This window comes from Stegodyphus dumicola, chromosome 6, assembly GCF_044657685.1.
Source record: "Stegodyphus dumicola isolate Sdum_Otavi_A_Nest chromosome 6, ASM4465768v1".
Lineage (NCBI taxonomy): Eukaryota > Metazoa > Arthropoda > Arachnida > Araneae > Eresidae > Stegodyphus > Stegodyphus dumicola.
In genome coordinates this window covers 140,619,459-140,631,154 of record NC_140773.1, presented here as the reverse complement: position 1 = coordinate 140,631,154, position 11,696 = coordinate 140,619,459, and positions in this window count along the sequence as shown.

The following is an 11,696-nucleotide window of genomic DNA, read 5'->3' as shown; positions in this document are numbered from 1 at the left end:
TCTCTGAACGACTGCCTGGAAAAGGGTCCTAATTATCTTGAATTGATTCCCAAAATTTTGACAAAATTTCGAGAGGGGAAGTATGGAGTAATTTCGGATATAAAAAGAGCATTTCTTCAGATAGGTGTGAATCCAGCGGATCGAGATTTTCTTCGGTTCCTATGGTGGGAGAAAGGACAGCCTGAAAACCTGATTATATATCGGCACCGAAGGGTTGTATTCGGCGTAAACGCCAGCCCCTTTTTACTCGCTGCCACAATTAACTACCATTTGGAAAATGTACCAAAACATCATCAGGAAATAGCTTCAAAGCTAAAGAAAGCCATGTATGTGGATAACTGCGTAGCGAGCGTGGAATCAATTGAAGAATTAAACTCATTTATCAAAGGATCTAAGGAAATGATGGCTACTGCAAAATTTGACCTAAGAGGATGGAAACATAATAGACTTAAAAATGAAACTTCAATTCTAAACCTTTCTGATAAAGATTATGAAGATGTTGTGTCAGTATTGGGATTGAAATGGGACTTGTTTGACGATACTTTGTCTTGTCACGTAAAATATGAAGAAAACCCTGTATTGAGCAAAAGATCTGTTCTTTCCGAATTGAGTAAAATCTTTGACCCAATTGGGTTTACTAGTCCAGTTACTCTCTTGCCTAAACTGATTCTGCAAGAGTGCTGGAAACAGAAAATTAACTGGGATACTAATCTGCCGAATGATCTAGCAAGGAAATTTTTCACATGGTCATCTCAGTTAAAATATTTGAAAGACATCAAAATTCCTAGATTGCTTCCAAAAATAGACGAAAGTACCACTCTGCACGTATTTTCGGACGCAAGCAAGGACGCGTATGCGACCTGCATTTTCCTTAGACACAGCGGTGAGAGTGGAGTCACTTGTCAATTGATACAATCTAAAGCGAGAGTTGCTCCCCTAAAAGCACTCACCATACCTCGACTAGAGATACTCGCTTGCACTATTGGAGCCAGGCTCTCTCATACAATAAGAGAAGACTTGAAACTAAAAGAGGTTCCAGTTTTTTACTGGACGGATTCCACAAATGCTCTCTTTTGGATAAAACAGAAAGAAAATTGGTCCACTTTTATAGCCAATCGAGTAAATGAGATTCGAAAATTGAGTAACCCAGATCACTGGCATCACATTCCCGGAAAGTTTAATCCTTCGGATTTGCCATCACGCGGTTGCTCTGCAAAAGAATTGAAGAAGTCCGAATGGTGGAAAGGACCAGATTGGATTTATCGACCTCCAGAAGAGTGGCCTATTGCAGATGGAGAACATCCTGACTTCGATATAGTAAATGGAGAGAGAAAACGAACTGTGGTTTCAGCCAGCAATAACACGAATACAGATAAATTTAAACTTTTTGACAATATTTCAAAATTCGAAAAGATCATAAAAGTCGTATCTTGGATCTTTAGATTCATTAAAAATGCTACAACACCACCATCTGAAAGAACTCATGGGAGAATTTCAGTCGAGGAACTAAAAGGAGCTGAAACAGTGGTTTTCCGACTCATCCAACGAGAATCTTTCGAAGGATTGAAAGATAAAACAATACGTGCTCTAGAACCTATCATGGACTCCAATGGCCTTATAAAAGTGAAGACACGTATCTTTCAGAGAGATGATGATGCTAACTTTCGTTACCCAGTTTTACTTCCCTCAGAACATCCATTAGTATTAAAACTGATCAAATCTGAACATGAAAGGCTAAGTCACGCTGGAGTACAATTCGTTATGTGCGCTTTGCGTGAAAAATATTGGATCATAAAGAGTAGGAAGACCGTACGCAAGGTTATCCAAAACTGTGTACGATGTCGAAGGTTCGACTCTGATTCATATAAGACTCCTCAAGCGCCACTACCTGAAGACAGAATAAGAGATGCTTTAATTTTTGAGATTATTGGTGTTGATCTGACGGGTCCCTTAATTTTAAAAGGAAGTCAAAAAACATGGATCGTCATTTTTACTTGCGCAATATATAGAGCAGTTCACTTAGAGCTAGTCTCATCTCTATCAACCGAAAGTTTCCTGCACGCGTTCAGGCGATTCATCGCTCGAAGGGGTAGACCTGTCACTGTATACTCCGACAATGGAACCAATTTTGTTGGATCAAATAATTTGTTTAAGACCATAGATTGGAATTCTATCTTAGAAAATGCAACAGTTAAGAAAATTGAATGGAAATTTATACCCCCTTCCTCGCCATGGTGGGGAGGATGGTGGGAAAGATTAATTGGAGTACTAAAGAGAATTCTTCGAAAGGTACTAGGAAAATCTTCTCTGAACTACGAAGAATTGTTGACAATCATTTGTGACTGCGAGAGCATTATGAACAACCGTCCTCTCACGTATTTGTCAGAAGACATAAAGGATTTAAGAGCTCTCACCCCAGCAATGTTTCTAACAGAAATTCCAGAGACTGGAGTTCCTGAATTAGATCTTTTGGATTCTAAATCCATCAATAAAAGATACCTTTACAGAGCCAAATTGAGAAAAGATTTACGAAAAAGATTTCGATCAGAATATTTAGGGCAACTAAAACAAAGCTCAAAATTCATCCGCGAACCATCTTCTGTGAAAGTTGGTGATCTTGTAATTGTGTCCAACAACGAAAAAAGGATAAACTGGCCCTTAGCTAGAATCGTGGAAATTTTTCCATCCCACGACGGACACATTAGATTAGTGAAACTGAAAATTGCACAAGGGGAGATTATAAGACCTACTAAGAACCTCATACCTCTTGAACTCAACTTTACACCTGAGTCAGATGTGCAAGTGAGGTACAGAACTCGACGTATGACGAAATCTCAAAAGAAAGACGAACTACAGGTCAGTTGAGGTCCATCCTCTGTTGATACTGGACCTCAAGGTGGAAGTGTCGCGTTTGCTTACTAGAACTTTACTTCCACGAACGCCCTCTGGCGTAAGAGACTAAAAGTAGTCAGTTGAACGGCTGACGCGTCTAACAGATGTATAACGATAGCCCGTCTCCGTATAAATTATGATTGTAATCATTATAACTTGTAAATATTTTGTAGATATCTTTCATATGAATTAAAAAATCTTAAAAAGTTTATAGCTGTGTTGCGCAGTGAATCGAAGTTCATCATAGAGGCGGATATCGACAAGAAGGAAAGAAGGCAGTTCAGGGCAGCCCTATTTAGAAGGTAAGTGAACTTTCACTTATCTATTTAATGATCAAAAAATTTTAATAGTACAAAGTTGATAAAATTTTTTAACAGTCTCTATCGCTCAGTTTCGTTGGTCTGCCGACTCGGGGCACATTCTGACAGTCACCCCTCACCTTCCACTTCTTAATCACATAGGCCACTGTCGATATTGGGTACTTCAGATCGTTAGATATGTCCCTTAAGGATCGGCCACATTTGTGATACCCGATAATTATACCTTTCTCGAAATCAGAGAGCTCCGAACTGCGAGGCATCTTGCATGCGACTAAAGCCAATGCTGTTTCCTACACGATATATACCGGCGGAGTCCGTGGCGTACCTTGGGACCACAGATATAGTCATTTGCATAGGTGTCCAAATACTTATTGGTAGTCAGTGTATGTGTAGAAATGTAAGCATAATTTTGCTTATGATCTTTTGCAAAATGGAAATTTTCTAAAAGGTTACACGTTTGTAAACTATTTGTTAAGAGGAATTTTATGATTATAATATTGTTTTGTCTTAAAATGTTATGCAATAATGTCATAAATCAAATCATTGAAATATAGCATCGCGTACGCGTGTTTAATATTCTTATTGAATTTCAATTAAAAAAAATTAATTTATAGCAGCTGATGATTATATTAATAATTTTATTTATTCATGAATTATACCTGTCACGTAACTACAGGTATACAATATGTCGTAGATATCAATAAGCAGAAAACTTTGGAATGATGTATAATAAATGATTTACTAGAAAGCAAAAATATAACAGGAAAAAAAAAACAATAGAAAGGAAAATTTTAAAAAACAAAATTTATATAACTATATGTTAAATCACAAAACATATCATCTTGCATATAAATACACGCAAATATATATTATATAAAATGGAAGGAAAAATTACATAACAACTGCACATTAAGCGAATGGAAGAACTCTCTGTTTATATAAATGAAACTTGGCATTATTCCGTGTTATTAGGTGCAATTACAGATACCAGGGTTCCAACTACAGCAAGGATGACACCAGGAAATCCAAACTTTCGATTGAATCCTAGTTTGATTTTGTTTTGTTGAAAACTATTTATTAGAAATTTTATTCCTTTGGTGAAAATACCAGAACAAATAGCACCTTTAACTTCTCAAATACAGCAACTGGCATATTTCTGGCTCAGCCTTATATATCTCTAGTAACGTCCAGAAGCATAAAAGTTTAAGGCACACGAAAACCTGTTTCAAATAAATAAATAAATATATACATATATATAACTATATTATAAATATATTAACATATGCAGTAAAAGAATTGCAATACATATTCCTATTTATACCTTTTAACTGAAAATTAATACATGAATTTAACTTGAATTGCACGGGAGATTCTGAAATCTACTGGACATTCATATCGGTGCAATTAGAACTATTTAAATAAAATTTTTAACTCAAACAATTTAATATGAATGTTGAATTTAAAATGTGTATAACTTGAATATATACTGCATTTTTCTTTAATACATTTGTTAATATATTACATTTTTATACATTAAAATTAAAATAAAAGTAGAGGGAAATACATCATAATTTTAAACATAAAATTTATAAATTACTCATTAAAACATGAAATTAAGTACCTGGTTGTATGAGATCCAGAGCCAGTACCGTGTACCGTATATAGACATTAGTTTAAAAATTACAATTTTAAATTAAAAGTATGCACTCCTTCTTTAAGGGGACTCGTACACCTTAAAACCCTTAACATCTTCGAAAATGTTACTGTAGCGAGAAGGAATAACGTATTTGTTTTAAAAGCAATTACTTCCAACTTTTTACAGCTGACTACATAATATACCTGCTTTCTGAACTAGTAACCAGAAAGTTTGTGTTGCCGCAAATATGTTTATAATTTAATCTGCTTTGTGACAAAATTTTTGTGCGTTCACATCATGTTTCCACCTTGCGCGCACTCTTTAAAACATTCTGCTGCATAACTAAATTCCATATTTAATATGTAGCTTTTATAACATTTGGGAAACTACTGTGAACCAAAAATCCTAAGAATTTCATATTAAATTTTCATTTTATTTGGAATTGAGTTTATAAAATGTATTTTATTTAAAAAAAATCTGTCATGTTTTTGTGCATAAAATTTTTTAATATTAAAAATATTCCTCAGATTTTTGATTCAGTAGAAGATATTACTCATATAAAGAATTCCATCGAATTTCAAGTATATACCATTCGCTATTTTTAAAATATCATGCGCGCAAGGTGAAAGGAAAACACCAATTATATTATTTTCACTAAAATTAAATTAAGGAATTGCTTATCTGATAGATCAATAGCCAAAAACCTATATCATACAGATATGAAAACAAGCGAATTATTCCTTACCTTTAATTCAGGAGTTATTGCTACCCTCCAAATATAATAAATTTTTATAAACCCTCCAAAATATCAATCAGCGTCGAGCCTCATGTGCTTCTCAGACAATTGCGCGAAATCATGGCTGCATTAGCTCATACACCCAGAAGTGTACATTTTTTAAGGCCAGTGTTTATTCCCAAAATCATGGCATGTGTTTTTTAAAGTGTGATGCATCAAGGTCCTTTTAGCCACTTATGCGGGCCCACATCTGGTTCTAAGTGACATATCCAAGACCTGTCGTATACTTATCGGTAACAAAAAGACAGTGGTGAGCATTGATGGCCTTAAACCGGCCTTTATTTTTGTACAAGAAACTGTCAAGACTAATACTTCAATCACACCTCCTTCGAAGCCAACCACACCTTCAACCCCATGTGTCTACACCTCCAGTTGCTTCTGTATCGTCACCTGTGCCTGGATTCCGGAAGCAAGATGTTCCTCAGCATGAAGCAAGATGTTCCTCAGATGTGCCTGGATTCCGGAAGCAAGTTCTGGGCGTAGGGTCCGATTTAACCGTCAGTACGTTTAATTTCGTTTTCATTTGAGGGGGAAGTACTGTGGCGATCATAAAGGAACTTGTTTTTGTGACTCGCCAACCGTATGCCCGAATCTCTAGCTGTAATTGTAGCAGAGATTTTCGGGACGCGCTAAACTCACTTCACGCTTGGAGGGCGCTGTAATACAAATAACACATAATAAAGGAGACAAAAACCTTGTTAGTTTATAGATCTTTATATTCGTAAATAAAAACACCTTACCGGTATATTTGAAAGTAAATCCAAGAGCTTGGGTAACTGGAAATTTATTTAAAGACTAGCTTTTAAATTGTTTTGTGCCAGACTTTGAACGTTACTTAAGGCAGAAAAATTTAAGCTTCAAGGCTACTATTAGATAATGCTCCATGTCACCCACAAGATTTGAATCATCCCAAAATACTATTCTACCACCCAACACTACTTCGTTACTATTTATTTATACCTTTAAAAGGCACTACATAAGAAGAGAATTACAGTAGATTTTAGACGAAACCGATTTAAACTCAAATAATGTAACGGAAGCTTGGAAGAAATTTTCAATCAAGCATTGTATCGACATCATATCTTGGTCCTCGAAGCCAAAGAAAGATCTGAAAGCATCAACGCTAAATGCATGCTGGAAGAAGTAATTTTTATTGAATGCAGATCCTTCCGCTGAAAGAAGACGAAAATTCAAAAGGGAGCTGCAAAACTATCTAGCTCCATATCAAGAAATTTTCAGTGACCTGGTAAGAACTAGTAAGTAAAACTACAGATTTATTAAAGAGGGAAGAATATGCCAGAACTTTAAATGAAGAAAAAAAATTTCAAAGCTATCTCATTGCACCGTCAAACCTTTGTCGGTTGATTATTCTGAGCAATGAAGACGAAGAATTTTATGAAACTAAAGTTGCGTTAAATTAAAATACATAATATTTTTGTTTTGCGTTGCACGTACATTAAGTCGTTTATGTAGAATTAAAAATATATATTTTTTTGTAATATGTTTTTTGAACGTAACCCCCCTTTTTGTACTGGCTCTGGATCTCATACAACACGGTTTCTCACAACACGGCATTTTCTAGGAACCTATCTACTGTATTATACGAGGGTTACTTGTATATCTAGTTGGCCTTGTTCACGCTCAGTAGCCGTCGTGCTCGATCGCATTTGTCCTCTGATGCAAATGTCTTTAGCGCTAATCTAATAAGTAGTTATGTGGTAACTGGTGTAATTAAATGCTTATTATTTAATAATCAACCATCTCTATGTGTGTTAATCTATCATACAGTGAAACCTAGCCAGGCCTCTACAGATATTAATCCATTGTCGCATTCCGCACACCACGACAGTCGCAGAAAAACGAGCCAGTCTTCCATCTCGACGATATACAGACTAATAGGGCCCTAGTCTGGACTACGTCGAGATAGATGAACGGGTCGTTTTTTCGATCTACTCGACAGAGAGTGAGTCTGGTGTCATCGTCTCGATCATTACAGAGATCGACGCGCCGGAAATTTTTCCGGCAGCTGGACAGCTGCCTTTTATGTTTCTCACTGTCGTTTTAGAGCTAAACTGAGGACGGTGGAGATCACGGATTGTTTTGGGAAGTGTACGTAACAGATATTTTAATTTCTTAAGATTTGTGAAAAACTCGAGTATTTCGCAATAGAAATAACGCATTTGATGCTGACGATTCTACATTATTTATTTATTCTACTTTACCAATGCCTTAATTAAATTTTAGTGAAAATAATATATTTGGTGTTTTCCTATTTCACATATAAAGAAGGGGTGCATACTTTTAATTTAAAATTGTAATTTTTAAACTAATGTATATATCAATGTACTTAATTTCATGTTTTGATGAGTAATTTGTAAATTTTGAAATTTTATGTTTTAAATTACGTATAATGTGTTTCCCTCTACTTTTATTTTAATTTGTATTGTATAAAAATGTAATACATTAGACATGCATTAAAGAACCTGCAGTATATAATTCAAACTATGCACATCCTAAATTCAACATTTACATTAAATTGCTTTGAATTAAAAAAAATATATATATTTAAGTAGTTTTAACTGTACAATGTCAATTTCCAATAGTTTTTAGAATCTCCTGTATAAAACAAGTTAAATTCCTATATAATTTTTGGTTAAACTAAATTCTTGCAAATAATATAATGCATGATTTATAATTAGTTATCAGATTTTTTAATGTGGTCTACTTTTAGATATTACATCAATTTTCTGGATTTTTATTCAGATCTAAAAAGTGCTTGGTTTGGGTTTTATGTAATTACGGCAAAGCCTCGAGGGCTATTTGCCTTAAGTGAGGGTTGCCTTCATGGAGGACATTCTAAGGGAAACTAGCTCGCATACACGTAACACATGGAGAAAATCACGAAAACGTCCATGCAGCCAGCTCGTTCGTGGGATTCCAACCTTGGACCGAACTTCTAGTGTTCAGCGATTTTACCGCTCGGCCGCTAGTGGGATCGATTTAAAAAGGGTATAAATAGGAATATGTGCTGCAATTTCTTTCACTGCATCTGTTAATATATTTATAATGCAGTTATATATATATATATATATATTTTAAAAATAAAAAAATTAAGACCAAATAGGTCTTACGTCTCATTACTTATTAGCTTTACAATTTCTGTTTAACAGATTTTGTGTGCCTTAAACTTCTATGCTTCTGGAAGTTACCAATGATATATTGGAAATGACAGATACATTGATAATGACGCCCATGCGTCCATGCCCGTTCGCGGAATTCGAACCTCGGACCGCACTACCAGTATTCGGAGATTTTACCGCTCGGCCATTAGTGGGATCGACATAAAAAAAGGCACAAATAGGAATATGTACTGCAATTTCATTTCACTGCATATGTTAATATAAATATAGTGAAGATTTTAATCTTCTTCTAATTTTCCATACTTTAGCCAGTATTTAGTTAAGTTTTGATGTACCAATTGAAATCAAGTTCATTAAACTTTTAATATTTTCTTTCATCAAATTTAAGTTTTATTTAACTTCCTAAAGATATAAACACGTGAGAAACAGCCCCTTTGATAACAAACTACCCCCTTGCCCTCAGCCTCGAGCAATGTAGAGGTGAGATAGACTGGTTGCTATGCAATAAACGTCACTTCCGCACGGAATTTCCACATCATTTTCCGCCGACGGAATTTGAAGGGGCCAGACTCGCTCTCCCTTCTGCTGTCGAGTGGAAAGAGAATCCCGACTGGTTTCCCGATATCAATCTCGACCGGTGTCCAGACTAGACCCCTAAGAGGCATCTACAGAATTCACGAGAGCTCTTGAGAAAGAGACCTAGAAATGGGACGGTGCTATTCGCACCACCGGTGCGATTAGCCGCTTACGCTATTCGCACCAACATTAACCACGCATGCGCATTGAGTTGTCAAAGGCGGGTTTCTACCTTGGCGCAGTTTATTATTTTTTAAGCGTTGGCGACTTTCAAATGTTTAGAAAGGAAAATGGGTTCCTTTTCTTATAAAAAAAGGAACACATTTCTTTTTATTAAAGTATAAAGTATAAAAAGGCATATTTTTATGTTCGCAATGTTTATCCTTTTCCTGAACGGTTTGAACAGTTTAAATGACTGATTTGAAGAGGGGGGGGGGCTAAATCGGGCTGACATTTTTTGTATTTCTTAGAATCCTGGATCAAGCAATTATCCGTGGGGTATTACATTAATTTATACTCAGATGCCTTATCTGCTGTTATGGCGCTCTCTTGCCCCTTTCAAAAGAATAATATTAAGCATATATATTTAGAACTACGAAAGAAGCATATTTTGAATTTACATTGGATCAAAGCTCACACTGGTCATTACGGGAATGAGAGAGCGGATGCTCTAGCGAAAGAAGCCTCCCTGGGGGTTGGGACCGAAAAGGTTTTTATTCAAGATTCGAAAAAGAAGACATGTACTATAATATATGACAAGCTTATTAGAGACTGGAAAAATTTATGGGATCTCTCTGAAAGCAACAAAAACTATCTCAAAATGTTTAAAAATTAGCAAAAAAATGGGAATTTTAGGAGATGCAGATGTTAATCTAATTCTGACTGCACATGGAAGTTTCCCTGCTTACTTAAAAAGGTTTCACCTCCAGGAAAATGATATATGTAAAGTTTGTAATAAATTCAGCGATTTAAAGCATTTCGTCGAGGACTGTTGCCTGACTGGTAGTGTGAATGAAAAATATAAATTTGCGAAGTTTGAGGATTTATTTAGTAGTTACAAATTGTTTAGAAAATTTGCAAGAGATATTATGCAAACGGTGAATGAGAATAAGAAGAATATTGGTATCGAGATATAACAAAGCAGAAAATCTTACTGAAAACAGAAATAATTGAGGTAACTTATAAATTTAAGATGAATTTTGATAATATAAAGAAGATTTGAATAATAATAACTAATTGAAAGTAAACCTTATAAAGATTTTAAACTTCAGAAAAAAGTCAGAAATGGAAACGACATATTTATATACTAATTCAGCGAGAGTGCTTGGAATGTATGTATCTACTTTACAGTTTTTTTTTTTGTTATACTTTTGTGGCTTGGCGTGTCTCCTCTGACCCTCGTGGCAGGTTTGCCTGCTAGGTGGGCTGGGGGCCAGTGCTTAGAACTAACTAACTAACTTCTTAGAATACATTTAGCTTTAAAGATGAGTTTTGCTCAATCAAGCCTTTAATTCATTCCTCTTTAAAAAATTTCGTCGGATAAAAGATACTAAAAATTAGACAGCGGATTTCTGTGCAGAAAAATTAGACATGGAATAAGTTAAAAGCGATTATATGAACTATTAAATGAATTATTCTGTATGCCTGCTTATTTTTTTTATAGAAATACTTGGCATTTTCAGGACACAAAAAGTGCTTCAAAGAATCAATTAAATTGAAATAAATAATGGGATGTCATCTAAGAGACAGAAATAGTTTAATGTAAGAGATTTAAAAATTTGCACACACAAATGATTTATCAGATTTGTAAGGTTTTATTTCATAAATAACTTTGATTTTGAAATATGGCATTTGAACCTATAAACCTCTGTGGATACTGAAAAAGTGATGAATATATAAGAATATTATCATTTTCAGTAAGTTTTCTTATTGAATAATAAATTCTGATAGTCCTATGCTATAAGAATAGGGTCTAAATTTGCATAAAAATTCCTCAGTTAAATAAAAGAATTTAAGTAATTTCTGTAGCCTTTTTGTCAATACACTAAAGATTTTTTAACTAATTACTCGTCCTCGCTAGCAATTAGAACCACATTAAATCCCTATTTTATCTAATCATTTCCTGAACATTATCATGTATATAGATTGACTTCGTCTTTGTAACTGATAATTATTACTTGCAAGTTATTCTCTTGCTGGTGAACTATTAACAACCCTTTCCATTGCTGAGTTAGGGTTAACAACCTTTGCTCTCACTACCGCATGCCTTTCGGAAATCAGCGTAAAATGCTGGTACCTGGGCTGCTTAGGCGCATGCGCGAACGTAGGAGGTGTGA